This window comes from Solanum pennellii, chromosome 12 (genome assembly GCF_001406875.1).
Source record: "Solanum pennellii chromosome 12, SPENNV200".
Lineage (NCBI taxonomy): Eukaryota > Viridiplantae > Streptophyta > Magnoliopsida > Solanales > Solanaceae > Solanum > Solanum pennellii.
This window is the reverse complement of record NC_028648.1, coordinates 55,801,427-55,813,968: the sequence shown is the minus strand read 5'-3', so window position 1 is coordinate 55,813,968 and position 12,542 is coordinate 55,801,427.

Below are 12,542 nucleotides of genomic sequence, written 5' to 3'. Positions count from 1 at the left end.
ATCAGAGAAGAGGAGAGACCAAAGTTCAGTCTTAGAAACAAACGATTTAAGGACAGGACGGTCCGTCGACTGCCAACCGACGATGGGTCTATCCCTTCATGCAGTTCACTGTTAAGTTTGAGGGGTGAACTTGTAAATTCACCCCATGTCCAAATAAGAGTATTTGAGGTTCCTTAAGGTTCTTTTGGGTATTTTAAATGTGTTTATAAGCCTAAAACACTAAGAAGATTTCACTCTGCAAAAATCAAAACCCAAATCCCTTAGAAATTTCCCTAGAACTCCATTGGAGCCAAAACTCAAGGAAGGGTATGGATTGGAGAATCGAATGGATATTCTTCATCGAATTGAAGATTTAGATTCAATTAGGTATGGTTTTATCCTTAAAACTCTCTTAATCAAGGATCTCAACATTCGAAGAAGTTTTCCAAAGTTTTCAAAGATGAATTGTCCAATTTCATGATCTATGCATGGGTTCTTGCATTTAAAGTTTTTAAGCATTGGATGTTGATTAAATTGTTATTAATTACATGATTTTAAATCAATTAACCTATGACCCCATTAATTTGATGAACCCTATTTTTTGACTAAGTTAAAGGTTAAGTAATGTTGATCTAATGTTTATGAATTCTAATGTAGTGTTCTATGGGCCGTTGATTGATGTAATAATTGGATCAAATTGATATCTTGGTTGGTTTATATTGATGAATATGTAGTGAATTGACCTAGTTTCATTGAATATTTTTATAATTGTATTGAATTGTTGGTTATGGTCATGGGTAAGGGCCTTGTGGTATTGAATTGGATGGTTTAGCATTGAATTGAGGTGTTAAGGATGGAGTGGTGGCACGATGCATTTTTTTCATTTATTTTATGATTATTAGACTTCAATTATGTTGTGATTTATATAGTTCACTCATGATGGCGGTGTTATGTGCTTTAATTGCAATTGATATAGCATTGTCGACATTACTTTATGTATTATGATGATCATGGTGTTATCGGCAACTACTTGAAGTAATGTGATTATTTATGTAGTTTATTATGTGAAGTATGACAATATATATCTACATATGAAGTAATGTGAAAGTAGATGTGTTATTCTTTTGATGTTAAGTAGATGATTATGTTAGACTGTGACTATGGCTTTGTGTGTAGAGTCTAAGGGTTGATGATTGGTTATTCCTAATTGAATATATGATTCTATTTTGGTCATATTGATGATGGTATGATAGTTTATGGGATGAGTTAAAGAATATAAATGTTATTTCTTTGTGCTTTTAGAATGACATGTAATATGTGTTAAGGTGAAGTATGTGGTGTCTTGCCTTAGTTGACTTGTGTCCTTTACTGATGCATGTATGAATGTGAATATGAGATGTCTTGACTTAGGATGCTAAAGCTCTTAGTCTTGTATGTATGAATAACATGAGACCTTAAATGAAGTTAAGAGGATCCTTTATGTGAAACCTTGAACCTAGTGTTAAGGTTATGAGTGTTGAAGTCGAAAGCCGTAATGGTGTCTTTAAAGTAAAGGAATGATAGACGTAAGGTTTATTGGCTGGAACGAAATAATATTAATCCTTAGAAAATTCATGATGTGCTTCTTGTCGCTATAGTGAGGTAGCCCTAGTGGACCTTTCTTTGGTAGGGTAAATGTCATTAGATTATGAACTTGATATGGGACCCCTTTATATGAACCTTAAGTCTAAATTACTCTATGAGAACAAAGGTTAGCACCGAGTGAGTATTGGAAGTGAAGTAGTTCTAGTTAAAGAATGAGATTAGATTACAAAGCATGCCCTATATATTCCTTCACCATGTTCCTACATCGCATGTGTCTATGTTCTACCATTGGCAAGTAGAACACCCTCATCGGTGTAGGTTAGAACTTTGGATTCCATGCTTTGCTATCATGGTCTATTTCGGTTATTGCCTATTCTCATCATATGAAATACCTATTAGTATAAAAGTTCTATGAAGTTTAGGTGGTATGGGACGCAATCTAGATATCGCACAATAGGTTTTTAAGGTCTTAGTTGGAGTCCCTAGGTCTTGTCGAAGACCATTACTTGAATTTTGTATATGTGTTGAATGTCTCCTAAATGAACTAATGAATGTAATGACTTAAGTTAACAAAGTATGTTAAATGAATAAGTAGTTACCTAGAGTAGTTAAGGGTTGCCTAGTTAAGGTGTGAAGGGGGCATAAGAATGGTCACTTTGTATCTTACCAAGATGAGTCTTAAGAATGTCTCTAGTTAGGGAAACTGATTGAATATGTAGACGTGATCTAAGCTTTGGTAGTCTTAAGGATTATTTAGGTAGTCTTGAAGAGGTCAATCATGGACGTTTTCTTCTTGATTTACTTAAGTAAGTCTTTTGATATTCCTTGGTAAGGGAATGTCATATTATCTATATGTTGTTTGTTAAGTGAGAATGATTCTATCATAGGTAGTTTATCGGATCTCTTAAGTGTTTGTGTAATGGATTGTATGGGTGGCCGCTTCATAATTCACTCAAGTGAGACTTAGAATCACCTTTGGTAGAGGAAATCTCAAGTTCATATGTTGATGTCTTGTAAGTGTGTATGTGTTTGATTAGAAGTATATCTTGAGGATTATTTAAGCATGCTTAGGGAGGTTGTATGGGCGGTCTCTCTTTGTATTTATTTAAATGAGTCTTAGGATAGCTTTTACTGGAGGAAATCTATGCTGAAAGGTGTTTAAGATTAAGTAAAGATGTCTCATTGTAACAGTAAATAACTTCAGTGTACAATGAATTTAGCTCACTGTAAAGTTGGCGAAAAAATGCACTAAATTGCTTAAATGTTATCTTATGTGTTTCTAAGGTATTAAATGTTGTTCTTATGATTAAAATATGATTTTTAAAATTAGAAGATTCATATTTCTAATAAACGCCTTATTTCATGATTTTCATGCATTATGCCATACTTAGTCCATGTGGTTGTACTAATCCATCCTTTTATATATCTCTATTGTTGTTGGTAGGTGAGGATCATTAGGGAAGCAAGACTTGGATCGTAACATCATTCAAGTGAAGTTGAAGTATGTCCTCAATTGACTCTAGGGCATATATAGATGTCTTTTATGTTTACTTTTCAAAGAATTGTAATAGACTAAGTAATTCTATATATTGATGTATGGGTTGTGACCCAAAAGTATTCTCGTGTCTTAAGTTTGATGAGATTGAGACTTAGTATTTACTATGACTGCTAATGAAAGATGTTATTAAATATATTTCTAATGTTTTCTGAAAATTTTTAATTCCGCACTACTTTACCTTATGTATATGTGATGAACGATACAGAAAGGGCTTGTACAAGACCTCGGAAAGGTTAAGTATGCCGGCTGCAAATCCGAGATTGACCCTAACTTCTAGGGTGTGGTTTCAGGATGTGAAAAGCTTGATATCATAGCATAGATTATGAAAGTAGTCTTAGGAATCAAAAAGTTCACTAAGTCACGTCTAGTAAAGTCTTGACCAACGGTGTGAGTCACGACACATTTATGGGCGAGAGGCTATAGGACAATAGAGTTTTTCTACTTTTCTACTCCTATTCCGTGCCGTAGAGTAAAAGTTATGAGTACTCTATTCTTATTGTTTTCCTTATGTTTCTAGGAAGATGAATACGAGGAGGACATCGACTAGGAGAGTTGATGTGCATGAGAAGATTCCTCCTCAAGTTAAGCAAGTTTGGCAAGTTCTTCAAGGTGCTCAAGGTGTTCAAGGTGATAAAGTCCCTATTGTGTGTGGAGGTAATGATGTTTTGATGGTTCCCCCGGAGTTGAGTAATAGTGATTTAGAGAGGCTTTGCTTTCTTTAGCCCGAGCCGTGACTACTCAAGAGAATTTAAGTATGGTGCCTAGGGAAAATGTTGTGGAGAGCACTATGACGACTGGGTTAAGAGATTTTGTGAGGATGAATCCTCCTATCTTTCTTGGCTCTAAGGTGGGAGAGGATCCCCAAGAGTTCTTAGATGGTGTGTACAAGTGTTGAGTGCTATGGGAGTTACATCTAGGGAGAAAGCGTAGCTAGCTTCGTATCAATTGAGAGAGGTTTCTCAAGTATGGTACACTCAATGTAAGGACAATAGGCGGGTGGAGTCGGGTCCTATTGAGTGGTAAGAATTTAAGGAAGCTTTTCTTGGGAAGTACTTTCCCCGTGAGAGGAGGAAAGTTAAGGTAGAGGAGTTTATCAACTCAAGCAAGGTAATAGTAGCGTTGAGGAATACTTTTTGAATTACTCAATGTTATCTAGATATGTGCCATCCCTTGTGTCTAATCCAAGGGATGAGATGAGACATTTTGTGATGGATGTCGCCAATATAGTGTGAGAGAAATGCCGTACAGTGATGCTACATGATGATATGAACCTAGATAGACTCATGGTGTATGCCTAATCAATTGAAGAGTCTAAAATTAAGAGGATGTCTAGAAACTTGAAATGGGGTGGTTCTAGTGACCAAGATCAACCTAGGATTAAGAAGAGGGCTCAAACTCAAGAAGAACCTAGGAGTGATAAGGTGAAATTGGAGAAAGGAGGTGGTTCTCTAAATGGAAAACCTACATGTGTCACTTGTGGACAGAGGCATTATGGTGAGGGTCTAAGAGGTACCAGGAGTTTCTTTGGTTGTGGTAAAGAAGGACACAAGGTGACATATTGTCCTACCATTGCTTCTAGAGGAAAAGATGTTAGAAAGTTGCTCGAAATGTTCTAAAGGATGATGTTCAAGTAATGAGGTGTTTCTATGCACTCCGGACTAGAAGAGAGAATCTGGATAGTGATGTGATGAGGGTAAGTCCTTGCATTATCTTTTTAGTGATATGAGTTCCTTCTAAGTGGGGGAGTATGATTAGTAGATGGGACAAAAAGTCATTGAAACATGTGCATGGTGTTTAGGAGTTTTGGTTGAAATTAAATTTCATTAAGTTCTTGCATTGTGTATTTTATGAAACCATGATTATGTTGTAAGATATGTTTATATCATGTTACCTTGCATATTATCATGTTCCTATCAAGAATTGCCTAAAAGTTGCATTTTTGAAAAATGGCCTAATTCACAGTAAATTGGACTAATTCACTGTTAAATTTTTCAAAATTTGACTTATTCATTCTTTGGTCTAAAATTGTTGCAATGTGGTTAGAACTTATGTATATGAGTATGATATTGAATATAAAATGAGTTTTTGTTAGTTGGAATGAAGCATGTGACTTTTATAGCATAATGAGTTACAAAATGTCTTCTAGTTTCTTATTTTGTTGTGAATCTTTTGACTATGTTAAATTGATATTCTCTTAGATGTTTGTATTGTATGAGATGTTATATGGTATGTTCATGAGATTATTGTTGAATCTCTATTCTTGGAAGTGTTCGGAGAGTGGCAAGTGTCATTCGAGGACGAATATTGTCCAAGTGAGGGATAATGTAATATCCGAAAATGACTTAGGTGAACTAGAGACTAACATGGTTTTAATGATCGTCTAAGGTCCTAAAATGGTATATAATGTGGTATTGAGGTAATGTCTAAGAGTTTAGGTGAGTTGGAAGTGAAACGTCAAGGGACGACTAAGACGTTCAACGACTAAGTCACCTATGTGCCTCATATGTGGTTCTATGTGTTTATGTGTGATTCATGAGGTTATAAGGTCATTATATGATTTATTATAGTGTATATAGGCAGTGTGTCAAGTCTCATGAAGTTTGGAGGTCAAACGTCCAAGAACGTCCATGATGTTCGAAAGGCTTGGCTTGATACGACCTTGTGTGTCTAGGCATGCGTGTTTGTTTTTGATGAAATTCATGTTAGATTTCCTAAAGTCGTATACGATCATGTTTGGGTTGGAAATGTCTGGGAAAACATCCCGAAGGACCATCCAAGGTTCCTTGAGGAAGGACCCTTCAAGAGTTCCCAAGACTGCCCAAGACAGCCTACCATCGGAAGGCAATCGACGCCCAGTGTATCAATCAACGCCCCATAGGTGGTGTCTTATTGATTGGGACTTAGGCAGAGAAGAGGAGAGACCAAAGATGAGTCTCTGAACCATACGGCGGAAGGACAGGACGGTCTGTTTGTGGACAAATGGTCCTGTCGACTGCCAACTGTCGATGGGTGTGTCCCTGCGTGCAGTTCACTGTTAAGTTGGAGGAGTGAACTTGTATATTCACCCCACGTACAAATAATGGTATTGGGGTTCCTTAAGGTTCTTTTGGGTATTCTAAATGTGTTTATAAGACTAAAACACTAAGAAGATTTCATTCTTCAAAAATCAAAACCCAAATCCCTTAGAAATTTCCCTAAAACTCCATTGTAGCCAAAACTCAAGGAAGGGTTTGGATTGGATAATCGAGCGGATATTATTCATCAAATTGTAGATTTAGCTTCATTGAGGTATGATTTTCTTATCCTTGAAACTCTCTTCATCAACGATTTCAACTTTCAAAGAAGTTTTCCAAAGTTTTCAAAGATGAATTGTCCGATTTCATGATCTATGCATGGGTTCTTGCATTAAAGGTTTTTAAGCATTGGATGTTGATTAAATTTTTATTAGTTAAATGATTTTAACTCAATAACCTATGACCCCATGAATTGAACGAACCCTCGTTTTTGACTAAGTTATGGGTTAAGTAATTGTCTATCTAATGTTTATGAAAATTCTAGTGTAGTTTTCTATGGACTGTTGATTGATGTAATAATTGGATTAAATTGATATCTATGTTGCTTAGATTGATGAATATGTAGTGAATTGACCTAGTTTCATTGAATACTGTTATAATTGTATTGAATTGTTGGTTATGGTCATGGGTAAGAGCCTTGTGGTATTGAATTGGATGATTTAGCATTGAATTGAGGTGTTAAGCATGGAGTGGTGGCACGATGCCCTATTTCCATTTATTTTATGATTATTAGACTTTAATTATGTTGTTATTGATATAGTACACTTATGATGGCGGTGTTATGCGGTTTACTTACAATTGATGTGGCCTTGTCTATCATGGCCTTGTCGGCAACTACATGAAGTAATGTGATTGTTTATGTAGTTGCTTATGTGAAGTAAGACAATATCTATGTATATGGGAAGTAATGTAAAAGTATGTGTTAAACTATTGATATTAAGTAGATGATCATGTTAGACTATGACTATGGCTTTGTGTGTATAGTCTTAGGCTTGATGATTGGCTATTCCTAATTGACTATATGAGTCTATGTTGGTCATATTGATGATGGTATGATAGTTTTTGGTATGACTTAAAGATTATTAGGGTTATTTCTATGTGCTTCTAGATGACATGTAATATGTGTTAAGGTGAAGTATGTGGTGTCTTGTCTTAGTTAACTTGTGTCCCTTACTTGATGCATGTGTGAATGTAAATATGAGATGTTTTGACTTAGGATGCTAAATCTCTTAGTCTTGTATGTATGAATGACATAAGACCTTAAATGAAGTTAAGAGGGTCTTTTATGTGAAACCTTGAACCTAGTGGTAAGGTTATGAATGTTGAAGTCGAAAGCGGTAGCGGTCTCCTTCAAGTAAGGAATGATATACTTAAGGTTAATTGGCTGGAACGACATCATACTAATTCTTAGGAAAGTCATGATGATCGTCTTGTCGCCATTGTGAAGTAGGCCTAGTGGACCTTTCTTTGGTAGGGTAAATCTGATTGGGTTATGAACTTGATATGGAACCCCTATATATGAACCTTCAGTGTAAGTTACTCTATCAGAACAAAGTCTATAATTGAGTTAGTATGGTAAGGCAAGTAGTTCTAGTAAATAATTAGACTAGATTACAAAGCATGCCCTTCATATTCCTTAACAATGTGCCTACAAGGGATGTGTCTAAGTTCTAACATTGGAAAGTACAACACCCTCATCGGAGTAGGTTAGAAATTTGGATTCCATGCTTTGGTATCATGGTCTATGTGGGTTATTGCCTATTCTCATCATATGGAATACCTATTAGCATTAGGAGATGTTCTATAAATTTTAGGTGGTGGTATGAGACGCTAACTAGACATTGCACAATAGGCTTTGAAGGTGGTAGTTGGTGTCGTTAGGTCTTGTCCAAGACCATTACTTGAATGTCCTCTATCTGTTGAATGTCTCCTAAATGATATAATGAATGTAAGGACTTAAGTTAAGAAAGTATGTTAAATGAATAAGTACTTATCTAGAGTAGTTAAGGGTTGTCTAGTTAAGGTGTGAAGGGGGCATAGGAATGGCCACTTTGTATGTTACCTGATGAGTCTTAAGAATGTCTATAGTTAGGGAAACTAATTGAATATGTTGACATGATCTAAAGTTAGGTAGTCTTAAGGATTATTTAGGTAGTCTTGAAGAGGTCAATCATGGACGTTATCTTCTTGATTTACTTAAGTATGTCTTTTGATAGCCCTTGTAAGGGATTATGATATTATTTATATGTTGTTGTGTTAATTGAGAATGATTCTATCATAGGTAATCTATGGGATCTCTTAAGTGTGTATGTAAGGGATTGTATGGGTGGTCGCTTTACAAATCACTCAAGTGAGACTTAGAATCACCTTTGGTAGAGGAAAGTTCGTGTTCATATGTCGATGTCTTCTATGTGTGTATGTGTCCTATTAGAAGTAGATCTTGAGGATCATTGTACAATGAATTTAGCTCACTGTAAAGTTGGCTTAAAAATGCACTAAATTGCTTAAATCTTATTTTATGTGTTTCTAAGGTGTTGAATGTTGTTCCTATGACTATAATATGATTTTTAAATGAATAGATGCATATTTATAATAAATGTCCATTTTCATGATTTTCATGCATTATGCTATACTTAGTACAAGTGGTTTTACTAATTCATGCTTTTATCTATCTCTATAGTTGTTGGTAGGTCAGGAGCATTTGGGAAGCAAAACTTGGATCGTAGCATCATTCAAGTGAAGTTGAAGTATGTTCTCAATTGAATCGAGGGCATATATAGATGTCATTTATGTTTACTTTTGAAAGTATTGTAATAGACTAAGTAATTTTATATTTTGAAGTATGGGCCGTGTTCCAAAAGTATTCTCGTGTCTTACGTTTGATGAGATTGAGACTTAGTATATCGTATGCTTTCTAATAAAAGATGTTATGAAAGATATTTCTAATGTTTTGTGAAAAGTTTTAATTCCGTATTACTTTTTATTAAGTATATGCGATGAAAGATACGGAAAGGTCTTGTACAAGACCTCCGTGAGGTCAAGTACGCCCGGTTGCAAATCTGAGATTGACCTAACTTCTAGGGTGTGATTTCGGGATATGACAGTGTGTCTAAGCTACTCCCTTACCTTTAGTTCATATTTAGCATCATATTCGATGTATGGCTTAGTTATTACTTCTCACCAATCAAAACTAGCCTATTAGATAGTATCTCACTAAATCTATGTTGATGATTCTTTTCCTATTAATTACCTCCTTAGTCCGGCAAGTATCAATAAGGGGAGTTCTAATGCGTGCACTCGTTAAAAAGACTTCTAAGCGAATGAATTATCAATGCATGCAATAACCTATTTGAAAATTGTTATTAATCTAGGTTTACTTTGTTAATCACCCATGTTCCCACAACCCTAGTTGTGGATTTAGTTACCCATGCATAGAAGAACACAATTCATAGTAGATGAACAATAAATCATGAACTTACTTAGACAAATTCGAAGAAATCCAGAAATTCAACTTGAAACAACAAGATATTACTTCAAAACCAAATCCAGAAATTTGAATTAATGCTAAAGTTGCAAAAACCCAATCTCCAACAACAAACTATGAAAAGTAATAGAATGCAAACCCATAAACGAGGTTCTCCACCCTATGTATAGAATATATTGTCCAAAATTAAAAGGGATTCAAATGAGGAAAGTTGTGCAAAAACGCGGCTGTAATCGAAGACCCCCACAAATGATGGACCGTTGATTGCCTCCGTCAGTCCAAACTTAGCATATTTTTTTCTCGTTCAGCTAGCATCTTCTTTGAATCAATTGACGAACCAAAAACACGGTCCATCGATTCGTATACGGTCTGTCGATGCCTTCCATCGTTCTATACTTAGAATTTTTTCAAGTTCGGGTATTGGGACTATCTCTAATACGATCGACGATTCAATAGTACGGTCCGTCAATCAATCGACGGAGCTTAATCCTTCTGTAGCGCCACACTTGGTAAGATTTCCCCGAGTTTATCCAGATGCCTAAACTTTCAGTCGACGGTCACCATCTACTGTCCGTTGATTGAATGACGGGCCATCAATGACCTTCGCGGGTCACCTTTGCACTAAATCTCAGTTGCCTTCTACGTTTTGGTTTTGGACACATTTCCTACAAAACAAAGATAAAATCATGTTAAAACTACTAAAAAAGGCTCTAGACACACTAATCTTAATAAAAAAGCATTGAAAGTACCGTGAATCCATGGTACATCAAGTAGGATACTTGAAAGATATTCATAGGTTAATCTGATGCTCACCACATAACATAAGAAACTAACTAGTAGAAATATACAATAGACCATTCGCTTTCCCACCTTTACGTTCTCTTGTGATACTCCCCATATACACTAGTATTCTGACCACTAACATCCTTGTAAATAAACTTAACTACCAGGTACTTGATCATAGCCTAACTATTTTAACACATAGAGTAATCCCCAAATACAAGCACTGACAAATGTCAATTTATAGTTCACATCATACCCTTAATTCCTTGTCACACTAACCAACCATGATCACATAGTACACTGGATAAAGATTTTTTCCCACTAAACCCAATCTCTTTTCCCACATCTAAGCATATTTCATGTTATACGCTACCTCTACTTCTCGCCATTACAACACACGAACAACATTTACTATCTATAACTCGGCCATTGAACACTTTTCCCTTCCATTATATCTAACCAGTTCTCTTAACACAAGGAACTATCAAATATAAACCATCATAACCTATATCCACTAATATGCAACATATATATGTAAACCCAATCATACAGTCACAAGCATACATCAAACATGTACCACATTATAAATATTTATGAACAACGAACAATCAACATTTATCAAGATGCATGATTAAGTAAAGTCATTGATCCTCTCATGGAACCCAAAACCAAAAATTTAGCATACCAAAACTTGGTACCCGATTCAATAATTATGCCAAAACGTGACAATCAATCCAAGTTAGTTATGACGAAAAGTGGCAATCGATCCAAATTAGTTATGCTGGAACGTGACAACCGATTCAAGTTAATCATGCTGGGACGTGGCAACCGATCCATTCAACACACCATATTAAAAATCACAAGTATGTCCTCATGATCATATATGTAGGTCATGATTTAATGGCAATTATAATTCCTCTATCTCATATACAACACGTGTGACCAATAATGCATCATTCATACACATACATGTATCATAAAGAATCAAGAAAATCGTACATCATACAATCATATAATCACAACCATAACCTACGGATCATTCGATGCACGAAGGACTACACATAAATTCTACCATTGATTTATATATATTACATAGTGATCACACATTTAAACTACTCAATTCATAAACCTAGCCTACCTGGGCGCCAAGAAGTTGCAGGAAGCTTTGACTTTGTTTGTTGTTTTCCGAGCTTCTCAGCGGTGAATTTAGCCAAGAATCCCCAAGATATCATCATCCTCACGTTAGAATTCTTCTTCTCCTACCTTTTCAAGCTTAGAACAACTTTTCTGAGGTTTCTAGGATGTTTTACTTCTTATATAGATGTTTTAGGAAGATGGATAAAATTAAACATTCTCATAATTTACGTTTTGCCTGGCCTATCCCGCTGGCGCCAGCTTACTCCGCTGTGGCGCTGCCGCCCTAAAGGCAACTGGCCCCCTCTGGCAGGACAATGACCCAGAATTTTATGGACTTTTGATTCTCTTAAATAATGACGATTTGGGTAGTTATATTTTCTTGAATTAAATTTGCAGAGAAATAAATACACAATAATTAGCTATCATTATTGATTGTTATGCCTCTTCATATTTTTCTTAAATTCTCCATGTAACTACAATATGTCACATTATATATAAATTAAATTGTCTTCATCCATTTATTGTTACTTCCTCTGTTCACTTTCAATTGTCATGATTTATATTTTTAGAGTCAAATTATAAGAACTTTGACTAACATTTTAGGCTGTATATTTTCATCATAATGATGTGGAAGAAATCCAAGTTATAGTATCTTTCATATTGTTTTCGAATATCTAAATTTGTGTATAAAATATCGAATTAATGTAATCTAATTTAACTTTGAAAATTAGTCAAATTGACTTTCAAAAAGCACAACATGACAAAATAAAAATGGACTGAGGGAATATAATATGTATAGGGAATTTTTGTATTAATTACAAAGGCAAATAACAATGAATCAAATTAATGGAATGATTTTAGATAAAAAGGAGAAGGGTGAAGTTTATTTAAAAGGAGAAAAAATACATTATATATATATATATATATATATATATATATATAT